General features: G+C 42.9%; 1 protein-coding gene across 15 annotated transcripts in view; it reads right to left on the bottom strand.

Annotated features, from left to right (window-relative positions):
* Positions 1 to 7470, bottom strand: part of zgc:110045 (uncharacterized protein LOC664755 homolog) — a 269628-nt gene that overhangs the window by 135158 nt on the left and 127000 nt on the right. The window lies entirely within an intron of this gene.

Here is a 7470-nt window from a genome sequence, read left to right as displayed (position 1 = left end):
AGCAGACTGGGATCACGGATAGTTAGGTCAGGATCACAGTGCAGCAGACTGGGATCACGGATAGTTAGGTCAGGATCACAGTGCAGCAGACTGGGATCACGGATAGTTAGGTCAGGATCACAGTGCAGCAGACTGGGATCACGGATAGTTAGGTCAGGATCACAGTGCAGCAGACTGGGATCACGGATAGTTAGGTCAGGATCACAGTGCAGCAGACTGGGATCACGGATAGTTAGGTCAGGATCACAGTGCAGCAGACTGGGATCACGGATAGTTAGGTCAGGATCACAGTGCAGCAGACTGGGATCACGGATAGTTAGGTCAGGATCACAGTGCAGCAGACTGGGATCACGGATAGTTAGGTCAGGATCACAGTGCAGCAGACTGGGATCACGGATAGTTAGGTCAGGATCACAGTGCAGCAGACTGGGATCACGGATAGTTAGGTCAGGATCACGGTGAAGCAGACTGGGATCACATTTAATTAGGTCAGGATCACAGTGAACCAGACTGGGATCACGGATAGTCACCCTACTCCGACCTATCACCCTCACCTTGACCTCTTTCCACCTATCACATTTCCAACGCCCCTCCTCCAAGTCCCTCCTCCCTACCTTTTATCTTCTCCTGCTGAACACTCTCTGCTCATTCCTGAAGAAGGGCATGTGCCCGAAACGTCGAATCTTCTGTTCCCTAGATGCTGCCTGACCTGCTGTGCTGTTCCAGCAATAAAGTTTCAGCTTGGTAAAATAGGACTGAGTCAGCACAGCTTCACCAAGGGGAGGTCATTCCTGAAAAAACTGCTTGAAATCTTTGAGGAGGTAAGTAGTTTTTAGAAGAAGGAGAGTCGGTGAAGATGATCTATTTGATAAGATGCTACATGGAAGGCTGGTAGATAGGAGCCCAGGGCTTTTAGGGGCAAGGTACTGGCATGAATGGAGGATTGGCTGATGTGCAGAAGACAGAGAGTGGGAATAAAGGGACCTTTTTCAGGATGGTAGCTGGCAACCAGTGTCGTTCTGCAGGGATCAGTGTTGGGACCACAACTATTCATGTTATACATTAATAATCTAGATGAAGGTGCTGAAAGCATTGTTGTTAAGTTTGTGGATGACACAAAGATAAGTGGAGAGACATGTAGTGTTGAAGAGGTGGGAAGGCTTCAGAAGGACCTGAACAGCTAGGAGTATAGACAAAGAATATTTGGGAATACAATATTTGAAATTATGAGGTTTTGGAAGTAAGAATAAACATAGAGTCTATTTTATAAATGGGTAAAAGTTTTAGAAACCTAGGGCACGAAGGGACTGAGGAGTCCTCGTTCAAATTCTCGTAAAGTTAACGTGCTGGTTCAGTTGGCAGTTAGCAAGGCAAATGCAATGTTTGCATTCATTTTGAGAGGGCTAGACAACAACAGCAAAGATGTATTGCTGAGGCTGTCTAAGGTTCCAGTAAGACTACAATTGGAAAATTGTGAGCAGTGTTGGGCCCTGTATCAAAGGAAGAGGATGGGCTGACCTTGGAAGGGTCGGGGGCCAGAAGACGTTCACAGGAATGATCCTGGGAATGAAGGGCTTGTGTATAAGGAGTGTTTGAGGACTCTGGGTCATATCAATAGAGTTTAGAAGGATGACAGGGAATCGCATTGAAACCTACAGAATACTGAGGCCTGGATAGAGTGAATGTGGAGAAGATGTTTCCACTAGTAGGAGGGACTAGGACCCACGGGCACAGCCTCAGAATGAAGGGATGACCTTTTAGAACTGATATGAGGAGGATTTTCTTCAGAGGCTGGTTAATCTGAGTAACCTATTGCTGCAAAAGGCTATAGAGATCAAGACATTGAATGCCTTTAAGACAGAGATAGATAAATTCTGGACTAGTAAGAGGATCAAGGGTTACGATGAGAAGCCAGGAGAAGGGGATTGAGAACAAAACAGTCATGATCAAATGACAGAGCAGATTCAATCGCTGAATGGCCAAACTCTGCTCCAATCTCACATCATCTGAGGCAGGTAAGACAGTGACCTGCGATGGGAATATAAAAATGTCTCAATGTGATTTGGGCAAGTTCAATGAGTGGATAAATACATGACAGTTGAACTATGACTTTAAGATTATCCACTTTGGTAGCAAAAACAGAAAGGCAGATTATGTGATTGGCTACAGTTTATGAAAGGGGGAGCTGCAAAGACACCTGGGTGTCCTTGTACACCAATTGCTGAAAACAAGCATGCAGGTCCTGCAGGTGCTAAAGAAGCTAAATAGTACAGTGGTCTTCATACTGGGAGGATTTAAATGTAGGAGCAGGCAAGCCTTGCTGCAATTGTACAGGACCATAGTGAGCCCACACCTGGAATATTGTGTGCAGCTTTGGTCTCCTTACATGAGGAAGATACCCTGGCTATGGATGGAATGGTGAAGATTTGTGGAATGGCAAGACCAACATGTGACAAGTGACTGGATCAGTTTGCACAATATTCATTGGAATTAAGAATGACAGGGGATCTCATAGAATCCTATAACATTCTAACAGGATTAGACGATGTAAACACAGAAGGATATTCCCAATGACTGGAGTCTGGACACAGCCAGGAGTTACTGCCTCAGAATATGTGGCAGGCCATTTAGGATTGTGGTGAGGAGAAATTTCTTCACACAGGGAGTTGTGAATCTGTGGAATTCTTTGCCACAGAAAGTGGTTGAGGTCAAACCATTAAATATTTTCAAGAAGGAGTTAGATACAGTTCTTAGAGCTAAAAGGAACAGAGAGTATGAGGCAAAAGCAGGAAAGCAGGGTGCTCTGTTGAATGACCATTTTAAATGTCAGAACAGGTTCAAAGGGGCACATTGTCTACTCCTGTCCCTATTGTTTACATTTCTGTGAAAGTGTTAAAAAATTAAGTGGTCAATCTTCCCAGAATAATTATTTTAAATCAGCATATGTCACCTGGAGTGTTAGTGGAGGTTTACAACTACAGAGAGAAAATATCAAGCCAACAGCATGGCAGAGTCTAGAATGAGCAAATTTCCTTTCTATTTAGTTCAAAAGATTTTGGGCAGTTCAAAGGAGATCTGACTGGGATCAGAAGTAAGTATACTTTGAGGCTGGCATGGTGGCTCAGTGGTTAACACTGCTGCCTTACAGCACCAGGGACCCAGGTTCGATCAGAGCCTTGGGCGACTGTGTGTGGGGTTTGCACTTTCTCCCCATGTCTGTGCAGGTTTCCTTCCTCAATCCAAAGATGTGCAGGGTTAGGTGAATTGGCCATGCTCAATTGCCCAGCGTGTTCAGGGATTTGTAGGTTAGGTGCACTAGTTAGAGGTAAATATAGGCTAGGGAAATGGGTCTGGGTGGGTTACTTTTGGCAGGGTCGGTGTGGGCATGTTGGACTGAAGGGTCTGTTTCCACACTGTAGGGATTCTATGATTCAATACATAATCTCTCTGAGAAAAAGAAAATTGTTCAGAACAGTTAAGGCAATAAGTTACCTCAGAGTAGGAATATCATTTGTGAAACTTCTAGATTGGAAATGTTTGGTTCAAAAGACTAAACTCTCAATTGTGTGGATAGACAAGAGAAAATACCTCACAGATCAAGGATTGGTACTGGGTAGAATTTACAGATTTGATAGGGAATTAATTTCTCTATGTATTTGAATATATAACATGTTGCTGTTGGAGAGTAGATTAGATTTGTTCTGCTATGTATTATGAATATTTCCAAACTGCATTATATCTAGGTTGCAATGTTTGTTTTAATTTCATTTCTTTTGTGTCATTAATTTCTGTCTTATTGTTAAAACCAAATAGCCTTATGTGCTTATTTTTCAGTGAAAGACTGCCTATTAAATAAAGATCTCAGACTAGGTTTGATTATGGGATCGGATTTGTCCAATTTAAACATCAGTTGGGATCATAACAGGTGATGCAATCAGTTTGGTTCAGCCATTTCTGTATGCCGTAGAAGTGGATAAGTGCCAAGATGGGCTCACCAAAAGGCCAATCCTGTGAAAAGAGTTGGAAAATCTTTAGTTGGGTAACAAAAGCAGTGCCCTGCTTTTCTTTAAAAATTGTAGCTTATTATATCAATGTATATACAGTACATATCAGTCTGATCAGGCTGATGGGGCCTGAGTGTAATATACTGGCTTGGATTTTCCAATGGGAGAAAGTGAGGACTACAGATGCTGGAGATCAGAGTCAAGAGTGTGGTGAGTTTTGAGAAGATTTGTGGCTCAGGTTGAGTTTCTGATTGTAGATTTGCTCACTGAGCTGGAAGTTCATTTGAGACATTTCATTACCCAACTAGGTAACATCTTCAGTAGACCTCAGGCGAAGCACTATATATGATTCCTGCTTTCTATTTATATGTTTGGGTTTCTTTGGGTTGCTGTTATCATTTTCTGTGGTGATGTCATTTCCTGTTCTTTTTCTCAGGGGGTGGTAGATGAGTCTAACTCAGTGTGTTTGTTAATAGAGTTCTGGTTGGAATGACGTGCTTCTAGGAATGCTCGTGCATGTCTCTGTTTGGCTTGTCCTAAGATGGATGTGTTGTCCCAGTCGAATGGTGTCCTTCCTTATCTGTATGTAAGGATACTAGTGAGAGAGGATCATGTCGTTTTGTGGCTAGTTGGTGTTCATGTATCCTGGTGGCTAGTTTTCTGCCAGTTTGTCCAATGTAGTATTTGTTACAGTTCTTGCATGGTATTTTGTAAATTACACTAGTTTTGCTTGGTGTCTGTGTAGGGTCTTTCAAGTTCATTAGCTGCTGTTTTAGTGTGTTGGTTGGTTTGTGGGCTACCATGATGCCAAGGAGTCTGAGTAGTCTGGCAGTCATTTTCAATATGTCTTTGATGTAGGGGAGAGTGGCTGGGGTTTCTGGATGTGTTTTGTCTGCTTGTTTGGGTTTGTTGCTGAGAAATCGGCGGACTGTGTTCATTGGGTAGCCATTCCTTTTGAATACACGGTATAGGTGCTTTTTCTCTGCTCTGCACAGTTCCTCTGTGCTGCAGTGTGTGTTGGCTCATTGAAGTAATGTTCTGTAGTGCTGAGAGTGTGGTGCTGGAAAAGAACAGCTGGCCAGGCAGCATTCAAGGAACAGGAGAATCAACGTTTTGGGCATAAGCCCTTCATCAGGAATGAGGCTTGTGGGTCAGTGCTGAGAGATAAATGGGATGGCGGTGGGGTTGGGGGGAGGTAGCTGAGAAAGCGATAGGTGGATCAAGGTGAGGGAAAATGATAGGTCAGAGGAAGCAGTGACGGACGGGACCCCCACACTCTCGACTTGGATTTTCCAATGGTCTGAAAGTTGTTATTCCAGCATAAATAGGAGTCGCAGGTGGGGATCCTGTAGTAGCCCTGCCATTAGCAGGCTCCAAAGGAATAGCCCAGGAAATAAAAAATATTTTTCTAGGTAATTCCTTTACTTTTGGAAACCTCTGAAAGTCTCTATAAGACTTTGAGGGTTCCAATGAAATTAGGTAAACATCTATGCAGCAGAAGTTACTATTATTACTGTTAAATTCATAGTATGACTTCTAAATAGCTATTTAACAGTTCTTATACCTATCCATCTACACCTCTCTCAGATGAGCTATCCCCACCAGACCCTGACTCAAGACCCTCCCACTCCCAGTACACAGCAGCCAAGGGACCTGAAAACAAACCCATACAACTGAAACTCTAGCCATTGCCACTGCCAGCTGACCTGACCCCAGACACCTTCCCACCATCAGTGGACCAGAATCTTATTGTCAGACTGCCACCTCTACCTCTGCAACCAACAAACACCCTAACAACCCTCCCATTACCCCCAGCAACCACATGCCACCTCCGATGGCCACACTCTCTCACTAGAATCAATTTCTCCTACCACCCCACCAAAAACTCAACATAATTTCCCTAGCTGTCTTGCCAGCTTGAACCCTACCCCTTCCTACCTGACGTCATACCAATGTGACACCTTACACCCTATCCATTTGACACCCTATTTACCTAGCACACGACCCACCAATCCAAGTGGCATTTTACCATCCCAGAAACCTAATGTCACATTTAACATATATCCTATTTTATGACAGCAGCTGTCAAAGTTAAAGCTGTCAGGCTCTCCAGAGCTTTAAACTTCACAATATGGCTGCTGATTATTGTGAAAAGGGGGCAGAGTTTACTTTCCTCTGACGGTTCTTCACTATGAAATAACTGACTGGATGGAACTATGGCTTTGAATTTCTGTAGGAGCCATAGGAATCTCCTCTCAGAAATGTGGAACTTCTTCCTTGTCTAAAAAAGGTCAGAAAATGTGCCCCATTATGTTTAGAGCCACAACTTCAAGAATGCAGTAGTCCTGCAGTCTTGAAGAAGCAGCCTAGATTTTATATGTTTAAATCCTGGAGTTAAGGTGGAATCTGATTTTTTAACTAAGAGGTGGAGGCACTAATGGTTCATTTAAACAGGTATATTGTAGGACCTCACATATTTCCTGCAAAGTGTTAATTAGATTTCAGATCACCCATTAGTCATGCAGGCTGAATACAGTTCTTCAGCTGAACAAACAGTTAGTAGTAGAAAAAATGCATTACTAGCAGGCAGGTTATAACACTCAAACAAATGCTTTAAGAAAAACACACATAACTCCTGACCCAGGAAGAAACTAGATGCTCAGAGACCCATTTAACCAAAAGCAAACTTCGTTATATATGATTAAATTATTTTTATAAACTTTTGATTTCTGTTAAGTGTCAATTCCATCTTAGTTAAAGCAAGGCACATTAAATATGTACATAGCTACAGTTGCATAATCAAACAGAACCAATTCATGCTTCATAAAGGCAATGCTCATAACATAGAATCATAGAGCAATACAGCATAGGAAGAAGGCTTTTGACCCATCGTATCTGTGCTGGCTCTTGAAAGGTCAACTACAAGACGGCACAGGTTCAAGGTGAGAGGGGGAAACTTTAGGGAAGAAGTGAAGGAAAAATATTTCACAAGAAGGTGGTGAATGCCTGGAACGCACTGCTAGTGGAGGTGGTGGAAGCAGACATGTTTAAGATATATCTTGACAGACACATGAATGTGAGGTGAACAGAGGGATAAGTATCGCACATGGGCAGTAAGTAGCAGGTCTAATTAAGAAATGGGAATCAGCACAAGCTTGGTGGGCCAAAGGGCCTGTCCCAATCCTATACTGTATTCAATTGTATTGCTGTCACTAATCTCACTGATCCTGCTCTTCAGTTATTTCCTTGTGGGCATCTACACTTTTTTTGCATTCAGGTATTGATTCAATTGATTTTATTGGTCAGAGTATTGAGTACAGGAGTTGGGAGGTCATGCTGCGGCTATAAAGGACACTGGTTAGGCCACTGTTGGAATATTGCGTGCAATTCTGGCCTCCTTTCTATTGAAAAGACGTTGTGAAACTTGAAAGGGTTCAGAAAAGATTTACAAGGATGTTGCCAGGGT

The sequence above is a fragment of the Chiloscyllium plagiosum genome, chromosome 5 (assembly GCF_004010195.1).
Source record: "Chiloscyllium plagiosum isolate BGI_BamShark_2017 chromosome 5, ASM401019v2, whole genome shotgun sequence".
In the NCBI taxonomy this organism is placed as follows: domain Eukaryota; kingdom Metazoa; phylum Chordata; class Chondrichthyes; order Orectolobiformes; family Hemiscylliidae; genus Chiloscyllium; species Chiloscyllium plagiosum.
The sequence above is the reverse complement of the archived record's forward strand: the minus strand, read 5'-3'. Positions and strand labels throughout refer to the sequence as shown.